We start from the raw sequence: 17,412 nt of genomic DNA, 5'->3' as shown, positions 1-17,412 counted from the left end.
TGCTGTTGTCCAGCTTTTAGGAGAGTAGCATCATGATCCAATCTGGTGTTGTTTGTTGTAAAGACATTGCAGGAAGCTGGAGTGCATGTGTGGGCCTGTGTGTGTGTGTGTGTGTGTTGTGTGTGTGTGTGTGTGTGGTGTGTGTGTGTGTCTGTATGCATGAGTATGTGTGAGGTGGGCTACAGTATGGTACATTCTGGTCATCTTCCATCCGACACATGAAGCCGCAGCGCGTTGCACGCACACACACACACACACACACTAACTCGCACACGTGCACCTCGAATGAATCAGAGAGTGCCATGGCAAATTGGATTTACCACGCAATGCCCTCATTATTGTTACCAGGGTAACCAGGCACCCCTTCATAATCATCCCATTTTGTCATCCTTCTTAGAGGGAGAGCAGCAGCCTAGGTTGAGGGAGCAGAGTGGGAACGATAGGTAACGATACTCTTTTTACCCGCCTCTTTTTTTCCCCCTGTGTCTTCCATCCTTAGTCCTCTCTGACTCTCTACTCTGTGGGAATTATCAAAGGTGAGATGACCTGAGGAGCCTGTGAACCAATTCCCAAAAAGGACATTACATTTATGTCCTCCTTCCTTTCCCATCACCTCAGACACGTACCTATCTGTCATGCTATGGCAGAGGAAGTCACGCTGACATCAAGAACTTTGTCAAGTAGTTTCTTCATCTGTCTCCTCCTTAAACTTCCTCCCTTATACCCGACTCTTCGTGTCTTATCTCTGAGCTGTCTGGGCCTGGGGTGACATGCTGTTGCAGTGTGCGCTTACTCAAGTTCCCTGTACTTGGAAATCCAGTTTCCACAGGATTTGTGAATTGGCTTCTTGTGTAGCAACAATATCCTGTGTGTTGGGTGTAATTTCTTCCCTTTATACAGGCTTGTAGTCATTATGGTTTCATTGCTCATTTGATTGTTTCTTTATGTATACATGTTCTGCAGTTTTTTTAACCGAAAAGTCCTTTGCAGACCATGTTATTAGTATCATGCACAAGCTTATAATCACATTTTGGAAATATTATAAATCTAACTTCTTGAAAACAAAGTCTGTGAAATGTTTTTCAACCTGACAAATCTAATTAATTTCACCTAAAACTACTCAGAGTTTAACATATAGAGTTCAGAGCGATACTTGAATCAGCCTATGAAACATCCAGCAAGTGTTATGTTCCTCCATGTCGCTGAAAGCCTCAAATTCCCACAAAAAAAAGGACATGAACTCAGTGACCTCAATAGTAGCTGCAGTTTAGGAGAGCAGAAAATAACATAAATGACCCAAATCTTGTTGTGACTATTGATCATGTTATTTCGGTGCATGACGTCAATTCAAACATAACCATACACAGCAGGCCTAACTCTTTTCTAGACCAAGTGATATAACTTGATTGGATGCTCCGTTTAGTTTGGTTTGGGTAAGTTGAGATGTTGTGGTCGTAGGTGTCTTCCAGCCCACCCAAGAAACAGACAATAAATAATGTTAATGCATAAGTTTCTAATGCAGGAATTCTGTTGTCTGATGTTAATTACTCTCTGTAGTTTTCTGGGTTTTTTTATGGCCATTGGAGCATCTGTGCAAGCGGCTGCATACTTGCAAATTAGCTAGCACCATAAAATTAGCCTTGATGCTAATGAGTTGCTGCCTCCATGCTAATGACTGATATTTTAGTCCACAGTAACAGTCGGCGCACTGATGCATATTGTCAGGGCCAGAGGAACGAGCGTGTAGGAGGCTGAAGCCGCCTATTCAGCCTCCTGGGATACTCATCATCTGGCTCGATTCAGATGCCAAAGAGCTCCATTGTTTGACCCCATTCAAACAACACCATTGTACCGAGCGGGTCTGATTGTGCTTCTCTTTGCAACGGCGGAGTAACAACTGTGTGTGCTGTGTGTTTGTGTGGGTATACTTGTCTGTTTGTCTGTGTTGTGTTTTTGGTGGCATTGTGTGTGAATGATCAGTATTATTATACGGACGTGTGAGTGTCTTGTTTGTGTGTGTGTGTGTGTGTGTGTGTGTGTGTGTGCGCGCACGCACACTTGGCATTGTGTGTTAGCATCCCAGCAGCATGCGTTTGCATTTCCCGGAGCAGGGGGGTTTTCTCTGCTGGTGACAACAATGTACCCAGTCATTGAAATGCAGCAGGGAAAATGCAGCCCAAACGTGACCCCGTTTTCTGGCACTGCTGCCTGTAAAGTAGCTCATGGTCAAAAGCTGCCTCTGAGTGCGGGGGATAAAAAAAAAAAAAAACTTGTTGAAATGTCTGTGAATACTCTGATTTGGATCCTTTCATAACTACATCCACTGTTTTTGCTGTGAATAATGTAATCCTGGGTTTAATCAGAGAAATGTTTTGCACATTAAATCATGATGCAGTCACTAGAACATGTGATGATTGTAGCAGTGAACAGATGGGAGTGGGATGTATCTGCACAAGACAGTGGGCTTTGCTTTGCCTGTGTCGGTGCTCTGTGTGCGAGTGTGTTTTCTGCTTTCTTGCCTGTGTGACCAGTGATTCTCCTTCCCAGCATCATGTTTCTAGGATCAGAGCACTGAGTCAAAATATCCCTGCTGTCTGCTGTGAGCCACCAGACTGGTTAGTGAGCATTAATTATAACTTTTTAAACAAGCATCATCTTCATCTTTTAATATAGCTCTGTGTGGTGCAGTTTATTTCACCACTTTCTTCATTTTCCTGTTGCTGCTGGGAAAGTTTCTCCTTCACATTGATCAGGAAAGTTTCAAGGTGTATGATTAATAACTTCTGTATTCTAAAGCCTTGCAGATTTTTTAGATGCACACTGTGTTCCACCACTTCTAATTTCACATTAGTGAAATCTGTGAAAGCTGTTTCTTTCCATGCTGTCAGCTGGGTGTTTTCTTGTTCCACCCTGCTCTGTGAGAAACACAGTTGAAAAGATCTGCCCTGTCTGTGTGTGTGTGTGTGTGGTGTGTGTGTGTGTGTGTGTGTGTGTCTGTATTTTCATTAGGATTGCAGCTAACAGTTATTTTCATTATCAAGTAATCTGTTGATTAGTTTTTCTGATTAATTAACTCATTAGTTAGTAAATTTGAATTTCACAGAGCCAAAGGTGACATTTTCAGTTTGCTTGCTTTGTCTGAGCAACTGTCCCAAACCCCACAATATCCACAATATCCAGTTTCCGATGATATAAGCCAGTGAAGGAAAGCTGAAGTTTGAGAACCTGAAAGCAGTGTATTTTTGGTCTATTTGCATGATAAACAAATTAATCGATTATCAAACTGACAGCTCCTCCAGGTAGTTGATGGAGCTCTTCATGGGGCTGCTTCTTATGTACAGTTACACACAACTTCTAACTTTATTTTTTTCATTTCTGTTTGGAACCCACTTCCTGACAGGCGTTACAATAAGTAAAAGTCAGGTTGGCTCCTCTGCAAGCTATTGTTGCCCGTAACACCTTTACTTATGTAGGTTGTCTTTGGAGAAGCTTCCAAACCTTCCAGCTTTAAACAGCAAAATGCACAGATTCATTAATGCACATGTAAATGTTTTTTTTATTGTTCCTGATGTTTAGAAGCAACAGTGTGTCTTGGAGCAGGAGGGGAACATTACAGATCAGTAAGCTCACCTTTTTGTTGATTTATAAAGAGCAGTTTGTGTGAGTGTTTTGGGTTGTGGTGGACAAAGCAGTTCCAGACCCTTCCTTAAGGCAGTTTTGCTTCCAGTTTTAGTCATTGTCACAGTTTTGGTTCCTGCTTCAGATTGATAGATAACATGCAAACACACACACGTGTACACACCCTCTGTCTAAAATTATATTGATCACATAACCACCTAACTGTAGTTTATTTCTCCCATTCTCCCATTCTCCTCACCGCCGTCAGATATAAACGAAATCCTCTCATCCATGAATTTGTAAGCACAGCTGTTAATGCAGCAAAACAAGTTTAAGTCCAGTGTAAATGTTCTTCACATGTATTCAGAGCCACATCCCTCCTCCTGATAGATGAGACGTATCTGAACTGTCTGGACTAGCCTCAGTGAAAATGAGTTTGTCTCCAAGCTCGTTCCCTTGAGTTTCAGATTTAAAGGGAGGAGGCGGCAGGGGAGAGGAAGTCTGAAGGAAAAGTGATAATGAATTGACTTAAGGCCTAGTTTCTATTTTGGTAGGGAATTGGTTTGTCTAAATGGGATGTGAGTCAGAGAAACTGCACAGTAAAGACAGATGGAGGCATGGAGTGAAAAAGAGGAAGAAAATTCTGTGTCTGGCTGCTTTTCTGATTCTTTTTTTTTTTTTCATCTAAGAATAAATGAAAGGTCAAAAAGAGACAAGCCTGCATGTCACCAGTAATTTGGGACTAGACATGAAATGCTTCAGAGAGCCTGGTAAGGGGCCTCCTGGGGTTGGTTTCAGAGTTGAAAAATAGAGACACCCTGCCTGTGATCGGCTGGAAAGTTTGTCATTACACATGACAAGAGTTTGGAGTTTTGTTCACAAGTTTCACAAATTGCACCCACTTTGTTTTGGGTGTCCACTTGCACCAAAAAGGCTTTAGGGATCATGCTAAGAGGCCCATCCAGGGGAAGGATCCTGAGGTGTACCTGGGCCAGATGAGATATAAAATCTCTCCAGCATGTTTCTGTGTCTATCCTGGGGGCTTCCTTTAGTAATGTGTCATATAAGGAAAGCAAGGAGCAAGTACTTCTGGCTACCGTTTTTGTTTGTCTAAAGAGAAAAATATAGCAACTCAATATGTTCACTCCAAAAAGACAAGATCTTTGAGGTTTCTAGAAATATCTTTCAATAACAAATACGGTGTCAACAAACCTGCAGAGCTGCTGCTGCAACTAAATGTGGTCTAGAGCACATGTCTCAAATGTAAAAACTGTGATTACGTGAGAGGTACTCCCACAGTGTCTGAATCGGAGCAGGTGAGGGTGTTTATTGGCTGTGTCCCGAGCAGATTCGTGGAGACTTTGAGCAGCAGCAGACGATATCAGCGGCGCCGAGGACTCCTCGATGTGGGCCGAGTGAAAAAATAGAGGGAGCAATCAGTGTGGTCCCATGATTCCTAGTGAGCTGTGAAGGAATGACAAGTGGAGCCAACATCACATCTCACATGCCATGCCATGTACCACACGCACACACATTTTCACACCCTTTTTGCATGTCCTTGCTAGCTCAAAATACAAAATCTAATTATTCCTGTTAATCACCAGGGCGCTCAAGCTGACTCATTGCAGAGAGCCATACTGTGCATATGGACATACACACACGTATGCAGACACACATGTACAAGCACACACACTCTGCTGACCCTCCCCTTACTGTACAGACACACATGCGCACACTTACTCGTACAAGTGCTCTTCCAAACAGCACACTCTCACTTCAGCTTTTACACAGGATGTTATGAAATCAGCACGGCTGCTGAAACTTAGTGAAGGTCGCTGGGAGTCCTCTCTCTCACCCACCCACCCACACACACACACACACACACACACACACACACACACACACTCACACACTTCACCTGGCACTTACACACACACACACACACACACACACACATCCTGGTGCAGGGAACTGAAGCTCTGCTCAGTCCCAATCCTCTCCGTGCTCGAGCGAGGAGCCTGCTGGTGATCGGACTGTCGCCTGAAGCGAAGAGGCCGGAGCCCGGGTGTTGATTCAATTTTACAGCCCAGTCACTCTCTCACTCTCTCTCTCTGAAGCTCTGATTAGTCAGCCAAGGGGGAGAGAAGGAGGAGAAGAAGAGAAATAGTGATGGCTATGACCGACATTGCAGAGGATGACCTGGATGAGATGATGCGCGAAGAAGCGGAGGACGTCTTCTACTGAGGACGGTAGGCTTGCCAAGGGTCAGCTGTGGAGAGAGAGAGAGCAAGGCGTGGGTTTACAGGTGGGCTGCAAGGCCGAGATTGCTGCTCGAGGATTACAGCGCGGTCAGACCGGCTGGTTTTGCGACTTGTGGTTGTGATCAGGGTTAAGACGAGGGTAAAAAGTAATGGTTGAAGTGTGGCCCTGAGGGATCTCTTCAGCTGCGTAGGTGGGGTTGTTTGCTGTATGCTTGAGTAGGCTCTGACAAACACACCGATGCTAAAAAAAAAAAAAAAAATCACCAGTAATTGATTTATCTTCTTGTAGAGGAAGACAGAAGTGTGTGCTGCTAGTGAGAGTCATTATGCAGTAGTTATTACATGCAATGATTATAATAATTAGTCAGTGTGATGAATCCTTGCAATGAGTACCTCATGCTCTTTGTCTCCAGTTCCCCTTTTGCAGGAGCTCTGTGCAGAGTTTGTTTATCGATTTTTCAACTTTTACCCTTTTTAGAAAGCTGAGAAGAGCCATGCCCTCTGCAATGTGGGCGTTCTTGTATAACAGGCAGATGTTTTTAACCGAGCATTATGCACCACAAGAAAATCTTTTGAACATGTACTTTGTGTGAGTGTTTGTTATTTTAAAACCAGCTCTAATTATAACCTGCGAGGTCAGTTGCACCCGGGGAAGAATGATGAACAGTAGAACCATCAGTCAGCAGGACCTGACTAATAATTATTCACAGGCAGAGTAAAAGAGGGAAATGCTGTCAGGTTGTGTAATAATTGAATATTGTTTATTTTGTGCAGCCATTTTAAGACTAATCTCTGACCGTGGGTAATGATGCCTCATGGAGCAGCTCGGCACTTGTCATGACATTGTGTGAATAGTGACACTACACTTAAAGCTCCCACAACGTAAAGGACTAGTCTGTCATTTTGAGAAATATGCTTATTTGCTTGCTGGTATTGAAGTTAGATGAGAAAATCGATAACACTTTCATACCTGTAGGATAAATACAGAGCCACAGCCAGCAGGTGGTTAGTTTAGCTTATAATAAAGACTGATATCTGTGCTAAAACCAAAGTGTAAAAATAAAATTAAACAAAATTGCCATTTTGCAACAGACTATTTCTTGGCCCAAAACATAATCTGGTATATAACCCCTTGAAATATTGTACATCATTTCTAAAATAGCAGATTTAGTCATTTAATAATATCCCAGAATTTTGAACTATTCCTTTAACTGTGATGAATTTGTACCCTCTCCTCTCCCCCACACACACCAGTAGCAAAATATTCAATGACACTTATTTTAAACCAAATTCACAGTTTCTCCTCAGTGTAAATTGTTCTTCTCTAGTTCACAAACACTTTTCAACACTCACCTCACATGCTCAGAGCTCTGCTGTGTATTATCTTTTAACCTGCATAGAGAAGTGTTTAATTGCACTTCATCTGCTTGCATTGCGCACACTATAACACCATGGTGTTAATGCATTTAAGATGCACTATATCTAAGCTCTGTGCAGGCTGTAAGTGCTCTGCAGCAGCTCCTCCGATGACAAGTGGACAGTGAGCGGGAGGATATTCCCAGTTATTGCATCATTTGGTGTGTAATGTATGTTAATGCCTCTGCTGACCCACTTCTGACTGAGATGTGATGATCTCTTTAAACAACAAAGCCAGAAGGTACACAGCCAGATGACTCTCTGCAACAAATCAGCCAATCACAGCACACACATTCATGTAGAGGCTGGCCAGGAGGCATCAGCGTGTTTATTCATAGATGCAGCTGAAGGTTGAATATGGATCACTTATATTTTCTGTTCTAATTAGCTCTTTGGATTAGTCATGGAAATTAGACTGTGTGTTTTGTGTTGAATATTCAAGCAGTTCATTTTTATTGGTGCTGAATGCAAATTTCCTACCACTGGCCTATTTTCTTTCTAAATCATTAATTTCATCATTAGTAGTGGATCTGCAAATCTTTGAGTTTCTCTACCCACAAAATTAGAATTTAGCGGTGAATGAGCTCGGTTTGAAGTGCAGGATATGTAATTTTGCAGTGGTTCCCACTACGGGGGTCTGGACCCCACAGGGAGTCACAAGACTAAAGTAAGACATCTCCAGATGACTCCTAGTGCGGGAAATACAGATTTCAGATTTCAAAATCATAGTGATTTTTAGTTAATTTTGAGTTTTGTTGGAATATTTCTCAGGAAATACTACATATTCAAAACCAAATTTTCAGATGAAGCAACATGAGAAGGGTAAAGCAATCTTCAACTGAACTTCAAGTCATGGACATGCAACTTGTAAGCATGGCATTTAGGGAGTCTACAGTTAGCTTTGAGTTAATGCCAACATTAGCATGCTAATATGTTCACAATAACAATGATATCATGCTAATGTTTACAATCTGTTCACAATCTTAGGTTAGCCTGTTAGCATGCTAACATTTGCTAATTAGCACTGAACACAAGTACAGCTGAGGCTGATGGGATTGTCAGTAGTCTTTGGGATTTGGTCATGAACTAAAGTGTCACATAAATTAAAGTTTTGACCCATTGGTGGTGCTAGATAAAAGTTAGAGGATGGCTTAAGTTAAAACAATTCATGCTGAGTTAATGAATGTTTGTACCAAATTTCATGGGAATCCATCCAACAGTTGTTGAGATGTTTCAACGTGTTGGACTGACCATCTGACAGCACTATTCCTATAGAGCCAAGATACAAGCAAGCAATGAAATTATGTGATGAAAAAATAATTTTTATGGTGGTGAGGCAGAGTATAAATAGTAGTAAAATGCCCAGGATTAAATACAGAATGTGATGTTAAAGGCTAGAGTCCCTGAAGCAGGCACCACAAATGTATATTACCACAACTACAAACATAACCCACATGTGGCACTGACCCCAGTGTTACAGTAATAAAAAAAAAAACTGTCAGCTCTGCACTTAGAGTGACAATAGGTTGTACTCTGTATGGCATGGTTAGCTTGTCATTCATATGCTGCTGTCAGAAGCAAACTGAATTATGACTAAAGGAGTACTACTTTTAGCCTGGCAGCAAAAATGTAAGAGTGAGCCTGAACAGAGCAGATAGACAGCGACAAGCATGCTCTCTCTCTATCTCTCCCTCCCTTTTTCTGCCTCTCCTCTGCACTCACACACTCAGTGACTCCAGTTCAGGTCATATAAATTAGCAAAAAGCCTCGGTTAGCTTCACTCTCCGTGGGAACAATGTGTTTTAGTTTCATCCAGGCCTTAGTCAGTGCACCCTCATTTCAGTCAAAGCAAAAAGCAGTTGCTTTGCAGAAGCATGAAAAGGGACTCACAGCAGGCAGATTACCATTTTCAAGCCATGAAATTTGGGGCACATGTTGACCAGCGTGTACCCTGAGTATTTAGGATTGTGGTTCCTGCGTACATACACTCATTTCACCACAGAGGGCTGAGTTTACTGAGATAATCCGTAAATAGTAGGTAGACTGATTTGTGTCTGGATTAAAGGTGCTGTTAACTAACAGTAAACATATTCTCTCACTCATTCTATACTAGTATTTAGCCATGCAGATACTGTTGGTCGGACCTTTTTAGTTAGGTATGTACACTATGAGGTCTATGAATTATCCAGAGTACACAATGCCCCGGTTGTAAGAACCGAGCTACCATGGTTCCACACCTCTGAATCGCTGCCAGCATCTCACGTTTGTCCAGCAGTTCTGTAGGTACTTTTTGTTGTGCACACTGAAAGCTGTTTCAGTCGGTTTGAGATGTTTGCAACCAAAACGAGATTAAGAATAGGGATGTCATTATACTCATGGCAGGCTGGCTGTGAAGCTATACTTCATGAAAAATAGTGACAGAAATTGAGGACAAGTGTGGGAGTGACTGATGTACAGAAATAACAACTCATAAACTGACCTTTAGTCGTTGTTAAATTGTTGACTGTCTATGCTGAAAATGACATCAGCAGGACATGATTAGTGGAGACAGAAATCTCTGATTTAAAATCAATTTTGCGACTAGCTATCACCAGAACTGGGTGAGAAAAGAAATAATATATATTTGTTTGTTAGCTTTTGTTATTTGAGTCACCTTAGCCTTTAAGGATGCTTCAATGTGGATGGACATTTTGGCTTTTCAGGCACTAGGATCTTGACTGCTGCTACAGTTAATACTATCAACTATTTATTGAGAACCATTAAACTGCTGATTTGTCATTGTAAAAAGCAGCTAAAAACAACAAATATGCAACACAGAGAGTTTGAGGCTCTGCAAATGCTCAGCTCCCCCTGATGATTACCCAGAAACCCCACAAAGTAACCTCCACATGAACCCCCACCTGACCTGAACAATTTTATTCAGAGTCCACAGAAACTACAGTCAAAGCCTTTAAGTGGTTTTACACACATTATCACAAACACAACTCTGCTTTCTTCCCTTGATATCACACTTAACCACACACACACATGCAGAGCCCCCCTTTCACAGAAGAAAAACTGCTAAACCAAATGAAATGAAAAAGAGACCAAAATAAACACAATGGTTTCTTTAACTCCTTCTTCATCCTTGTGAGCAACTCAAAGAGCCTGATTTTGCTCTGCTAGTTTACTCATGTGGTCGGCAGCGAAGTAGCAAGCACTGTGCAAAAGCGAAGTACAAGAGAGTAGTGTGTCCCAGAGGAGAGTAGTAGTAAGCAGCAGTAAGGCTTTAAAGACAGTAAAAAATACAGTTGAGCTGGAGGTCGATGGCGCTGTGGTCAGAATGAAGGATCTGTGTTTGGTGTCTAAATAAACCAGTGTTTGACTAACTGGGTCAGGTCAGAAATCATAAAGAGCCACTTTGAGTCACAAGTAGGGAGCTCCTGGAAGTGCCTCGGCCATTAACACCGCAGGACTTGGCTACTGGGATTCCTCATAGCATCTTTAATTATATTTACACTCACAAACCTTGAAGAAATAACTCTTCCTCTGACATGTCAGTCCTCAGAATCTTGTAAGTGTGTTGTTTGTCCGGTGCTTTGTAGTTTTATGTGTTTAACTGGACTAAATCCCTGTTATATGATACAGTTTGTTGTGCTGGATTTGGAAAAGTTCACCCCTTCTCATGCAGGAATGTCTCATATTGTTCCTGATTCTTGTGCAATAGGATGCGTTTCCATTCTGCCCCTGACTACCAATTACATGACAAAACCCCTAATTGCTGGGCTCAACAGCTATTGTTTGTTTTCTTGGTTGGGTTTTTAAAAAACTTGCAATGACATGTCAGTCACTCAGATTTTACAGGAGCTTCCTGCTCATGTCCTCCCACAGATTTTGAGATTTTTTTTAAGCTACTGAGATGAGGTTTAGATACATGTTTGAATAAATTATTTAAGGGGAGGGGTTTGTGTAATTGTGTATCACTACACATGGATGGGGTTAAAGCTTTGATGTTGTGTTTTCACCTCACAGCTCTTTAAGCCTTCACTTCAGACTTGCAACAGCTTTTCTTTAATGTTCTCAGCTTGACAGCACATGAGATTTAAGGAGTGAACAAATAAACTAGAAAGGCATGACACAACATGTAGGCTTATTTTAAAAGGATGCATGTGACAAATGGCAAATTTATGTCTCATATTTCACAGTTATGGAAGCTTGTCTTGCAACAAGTACTAGCATTCCTCTGGTAATCTAAGAAACAAGGTCACAGAGACACTAATGTAAGGTATCTAGGCTAAAACTGAGCCATGTACATAATGCTGTCAACATGTGGCTAATAGCTATAGTGCTAGGTCTTTGTCTACACAACATTAACAAGTTTTAATTCAGTAAGATACATGTTTTTCAGCAATGTGAGCCAAAATTCATCTAATTTTAGTAACTTTGAGTTTAAGAAAGGGATAACCCATGTAGCATCTAGCTTTGCCACCAGAATAGCCAAAATATCTTTCATATAGACTGAGAGATACTTGTGGAGCTGTTTCTACATTACTAGCCACAGACTGCTGCCAACCTAGTTTATTTGAATAGTTTTAACACTACTGGGAAATTTTCATTTAACAGCATTATTTCACTCCTAATTTACATTTAACTGATATCTGACAGGATGGAGCATAATTCAACTCAACATCTATGTTATGCTGAAATGCTCATACTAAAAAATATTTAGGTGAATGTCGGAGAGAATGAAGTCAGAGGTTTGTACAATGCAGCCACATAATTATATCTGTTTTTAATTTTATGGAGTATGTTATAATCAAATCACAAACTCGAATATGAGAACTCATTATAGTACCAATGCCAATGACATGAAATCGATCTCACTTCTACAGTACAAGCTTTCAAGTCTTGCCTAGAGGGTGAAACGGGGGGCACACCCCACCACACACACTCACGCAGGGCATTAGCATAGATATACAGAGCTCAAGGAAAAGGCTGCAAGATTAGAAGCCAGATCAGATTTCACAAATCCATGTCTGTTGTCTGTACATGCCTTGTGAGGCAAACCCCAGGAAACAGTATCCCCCTCTCATGATGCCCACTGAGGCCCAGGATCACAGTGAGCAGAGCCCTGCTCCGCCGACTGGAAAGCTGGGAGGGAGATGATTTATCTGCACAGGGAACGATCTGACAGCTTAGTATTTATATATAGATGTACAAGAAAAGTTCTGATAGACAGTTTTAATGTACAGAGAATTAAAATGTATTAGATGGCGTTTCCCACCGTTTGGGTTGAAAATCTTGTATTGCAATGATGTCAGCTTTTCAGGGCAATCATGCATTTCTCAAATTATGTAATTAATGTCAGGAAGGCATCTTGATCCAAGGTTTGAAGAATTTTCAATAATAGTGAATGTTAGAAGTGAATAGTGAGCGTTATATATAAAATAACATTAGCTTGCTAACAAATGACCTGATTAGACTGAAGAGTAAAAGAGGTAATGGGGCCAACATGTCCAATCTGGTTACACTTTAATAATGAAGTAAAGTGGAAAGATATAAAATTACATCTCATAAAAATAAAGAACACTTAACCTCAAATTACAAGATGCAGAGCCAATAACATTAGACAAAATGGCTAGTAATGCCTTTAGGTTAGCAATCTGACATTCCTCTCCTTTCTGAATGAAAATAAATTTTTTGCCTGTGTGTGTATATACAGTATAAATAAGTCCTGCCAGTGCTTGCAGATGATTTTGTATGCATAACGTTTAATATATCTCTCCCCACTAAAATTAATTAAAACTTGGAAGTTATGTCACAGTGATCCCACAGTGACTCTGTGTTTATGTAGGTGATTGCTTTTGATTAGATAGTGCTACAGCAGCAGGTTTACATGACAAAGGCCTTTACTATCTGAGACATTCCTAAGTTTTAATAGAGCAGCCTGGTTTAGTCAAATCATGAGTTAAACTGGTTTATGAAAGCCTCATCAAAGCCAATCCTGATGAAAATCAAAACAAAACCGGTAGCTCAGCAGTTTTCAACCTCATGTCAGCAATACTGACAAGTATCTTAATATCCAGTGGGACATGTTATTAAACCCTGAGGCTCGTCTTGTTAAGACCTGTCAACTATAAAACCCTCCAAAGCATAAACCTAAAATAGAGTCATGAGAAATTCCTGGTAATTTGATAAAGTTTTGTTTATTAGGTTTTCAGCCACCAAACGTAATTGCTCATCCACGTAGAGTTTAAAGGAAACATCCCTTTGGGTGTGATCGTTACTCTCCTTAATAACTTCAAGATATAATACCCTCACCTGCACTGAGGTTTAGCATACAGTTCTGTCTGATCCAAGGATATTTCCCAGGTGAAAATATTCATATCACTGAACATAACTATATTTTTTCAGTAGTATACTGTATGAGCTGCAATTCAAATATACGCCACGATTATACCAAACTTATAAAGAGCTCTCCCTGCAGCTGAACGATGGCTTCAGTTCAGCAGTGTGGTGGTCTGGCCAGATGATAATTCAGTCAATGTTTATTGCTGTCTGTCAACTTGAGCACAACTTTAATTCAACACAGATAACAGTAGCTCAGTCCTCACCCATCAAAAACTGTCCTGTCAGTGATGTTATCTTTTTGTGGGTGCTTAGAGGAAGTGTGTATCTGGTGTCAGAGCTGCAGTAAGCATGTAGGACAGCATGGGAAGGGCTAAAGAGATCACTGAGGTTCGAGAATGATCTAAAACTGACTTAATCTATTTGCTCTACTATAAAACACATATACACATGCCAACACATGCAATGATCCGTCCCTTTTTGAGTTTATACACACACACACGCACACACGCACAATCATTGTCTTGCATCTTGAACATTAATACACTGACAGTCCACCCACACATACACCTCCACTGTCTGGCCACAGATGTCGTCTCGTCCACAGTGATACAACATACAGACAGAACTGTAGTTTGTGTGTCAGTGGCTGCTTTGTGTTGGGAATAGCTCTGACCTGAGGGGACCTACTGTAGCTGGCATATTACTGCTCCACATCTCCCTTTTCCTGCTTCTGACAGTTGGCTCCACTGACCTACTTAAGCCAAAAGACTCTCAACTATTATTATTTTCTGCAGGTTTTACTGATAAAGAGAAAGAATGGGAGGGAGGGAAGACAAAAAGAGGAAACCCCTCTTAAAGTGAAATTTCTAATGGTGTAAGAATCAGTAAGCTCTAAGTCTTTCTTCTTTGCAGGCATGTTTCAGCCTTAAGTGTAAACATGTCTCAGTTTTTTGGTCACAGATTTTTACATGTGGCTTGTGTCAAAGATGGCAGTTGCACTGTACCGCTAACTTCTCCCTTTCAGATCCCGCGTGGTTACCATGACAGTGTGTGCTGCGGGCAACACTGGGCGTGCAAGGTTTACACTTAGTGGTTTGGAACCTCTCTCACAATGAGGTAATCCTGTTTAAAACGTGAAACGTAACAGACCACCCATGACTCTTCATACAGGGGTAACCTGGAGGAATTTTGGAGATTAGAGTTTGCTTCTCAATGTGCAGCTGGTTACAAGTGTGTTACTCTTGTTGATAAAGTTCCTAAGAAGCAATGCATCTGAAATCTTACTTAAAGTCCAGAAGTATTATCAATGAAATATATACAGTACATCCACTTGTTTGTAAAATAAGCCTGGAATTTAAAGCTGCATTAATTCACCTTTTGGCCACTTGGGGGCTGCAGAACAAGCTGACATATTGTGATCATGTTTTGAAGTTGTTGCAGCCAAAGTGCACGCAGTTGCTAATTTATACATTCAACAGACATATAGCAACATTGGCATTAGCATTAATTTAGAGTGTGTGTTCCTGGCCACATGACAAATATCCAACAACAAAGTCCAACACTCACTCTCACTATTGCTCTGTTTTGGTCTCCACCATCTCCCCTGAGAAATATGTGACTCTTGTTTGCTAGATGTTTGATTGCTTTCTTCACAAGCTAGTTGCAAGACTGTCTGTCTGCTGTTAAGCAGGAAAATGGCTGCCTGGTGGGAACTGCCACAACAAAAGAAAACAATAACTTAAATGAGGCTAAAAAGCAGAGAGGGGCTGTGGTTTTGTCTGATTGTCTGTTTGAGCAAGGCCTTTTGAATTTCATAGTGATTTTATCCGTTGTTCTAAAAAAAATTGATTAAAGTCTATTTCTAGTTAGAAACTAATTCTTAAAAACAAGACAATAAAAGCAAAAAACAAAAGAACAAAAGACATCACATCTCTTATCACATTTCCTTGCCTTGTCAAGTTCCTGTACGTAGCGGTGAGTGGGATGATATTGTCGGCACACACCTGCAGTTTGCAGGCCTATGACGTGCCTAAAAGCCCTCGGGGGAGAGACTCTACCTGCGACGAGCAACCTGTCATTACAGACCAAATGCGCACCCACAGCATGGAGCTGTGCCACAGGGCAGCATACAGCCTGTAATTGGTTCACCTCTGTACGTCTGACTCAGAGACACACACAGAATAATGTGCAACTTTGAACAGACATATAGAAGTTTTTAATGTATAGGAAGCTAACACAGTAAACACACCCCTGCTTTCAGTGATGAATATACATGTATGCTTACAAAGTGTTTCCTTCTGTGTCGCTGCTGTAAACAAAGATCACAGCTGAGTTGAGATAATGTCAGAATTTCACTTGGATTTAAGTCTGGCATTTACAACTGGGAAAGTCCAACAATGAGTCAAGCTAAACAGGGCTAGTAACCTGAGAACAGGCGGCACTCAGCGTTTTCCTCTGATATTTTAGAGCCACACACTCTCACTCTGATTTACACACACACACACACTGTCAGCTGTGCCTGTACATCCCTTAGCCTTGACCTTCCTGCCCTCCAGTCATGTGGCCTTTCTGACTCATCCTGGTTTAGTGGTCAGACGTGGTCAGGCAGAGACGAAAAATGTGGAGAAGGAAAGAAAAAGAAGAGGAGTAGGATAAAGACTGTGTATGAAGCACATAGTGTAATTGTCTAGCTAAATAAAACAGAGACATTGGGGATAGAGCGAGCGACATAAGGTGTTCAATGCCACGCTACATGCAGAGCAGGAGGTCGATGGTGGTGACCAACGGCAGTGGTGGCTGGCATGGAAGAAAAGGAGCTGCACTGCTGGGAGGTCAGTGGGAGTTGGTTTCATTCATAACTACTGCGTATGAATGGGTGTCTATATCATGTGTGTGCATTTATGAATGGGGACACATACTTTTAAAAGTGTTCTGCATTCTTGGTTCATAAAGCCAGAGCACATACAACACAGAGAAAATGGGCAGATATCACTGCAAACTCAGTGTATTTAATGAAGAAGTCATGTCTGAAATTGGCACATTTGTATCAATAGTGTTGTAGGAAAGGAAAACACTGGACTTGATACTTTGAAAATTGTTGTACACATTTTAAAATAAGTGAAGTTGCAGGTATTACATGGATGGGAGACAATATGGTTTAAATAATCTACCTTTGTGTTCTTGGTTAGAGGTCACAAACTGTAAGCAAGTATTGTTGATTTTCTGTAGCAATAATAAAGTGCCACTTTGTTATATGGTTGTATGTTACAATATTACAATATTTATTTAAATAAGGTGATGAAGTTATTTTTCCTTTCATTTCATTTAAAGTTATGAATTTGAGTCTTGCTCATGACACTGTGTGTGAGCGAAATATTGCTACCTGAGAACATTCTTGAGAAGATTAGAGCTAATGATGCAGATTAAGCCGATGCTAAATTACCTGTTGCTGTGATTCTGATTGGCAATGTCTATAAATAGTTGGTTATGTATTTGTGTGCATTTGTGCGTGTGTGTTATACGGTCTCTGTGGGCAAGGTCTTCTCTTTGTGAGTGTGTATGTGTGCACTGGTTCTCCAGTATATATAGCTGCTAGTCAGGGGCTGTTGATGACAGCCATAATTACAGGCTGAGCTGTTCAGCAGCTGAGAGTCTAGGAGAAAGAAAGAGGACTGCATGTGGGTGTGCACACAAGTGTGAGTGTGTGTGTTAATGTTAGCTGAGGGGCTTATAGAAACCCTACAGAGTTCCCCGAATGTGTTCATTGTGTAATGTACAGATGAAAGGA

At 41.1% G+C, this 17,412-nt stretch overlaps 1 protein-coding gene across 3 annotated transcripts in view; it reads left to right on the top strand.

Moving 5' to 3' along the window:
* ripor2 (RHO family interacting cell polarization regulator 2) overlaps positions 1–17,412 on the top strand; it is a 78,735-nt gene that overhangs the window by 15,367 nt on the left and 45,956 nt on the right. The window contains exon 1 of one of the 3 annotated variants that reach the window (XM_051066878.1): positions 5,417–5,923. The exons of the other annotated variants lie outside the window; for them this stretch is intronic. The gene's annotated coding sequence lies outside the window, so the exon portion shown is untranslated. Of the gene's footprint in view, positions 1–5,416; positions 5,924–17,412 lie in introns of those variants that run through there. 3 annotated transcript variants of the gene reach the window in all.

Source organism: Lates calcarifer, linkage group LG3, assembly GCF_001640805.2.
Source record: "Lates calcarifer isolate ASB-BC8 linkage group LG3, TLL_Latcal_v3, whole genome shotgun sequence".
Lineage (NCBI taxonomy): Eukaryota > Metazoa > Chordata > Actinopteri > Centropomidae > Lates > Lates calcarifer.
The sequence above is the reverse complement of the archived record's forward strand: the minus strand, read 5'-3'. Positions and strand labels throughout refer to the sequence as shown.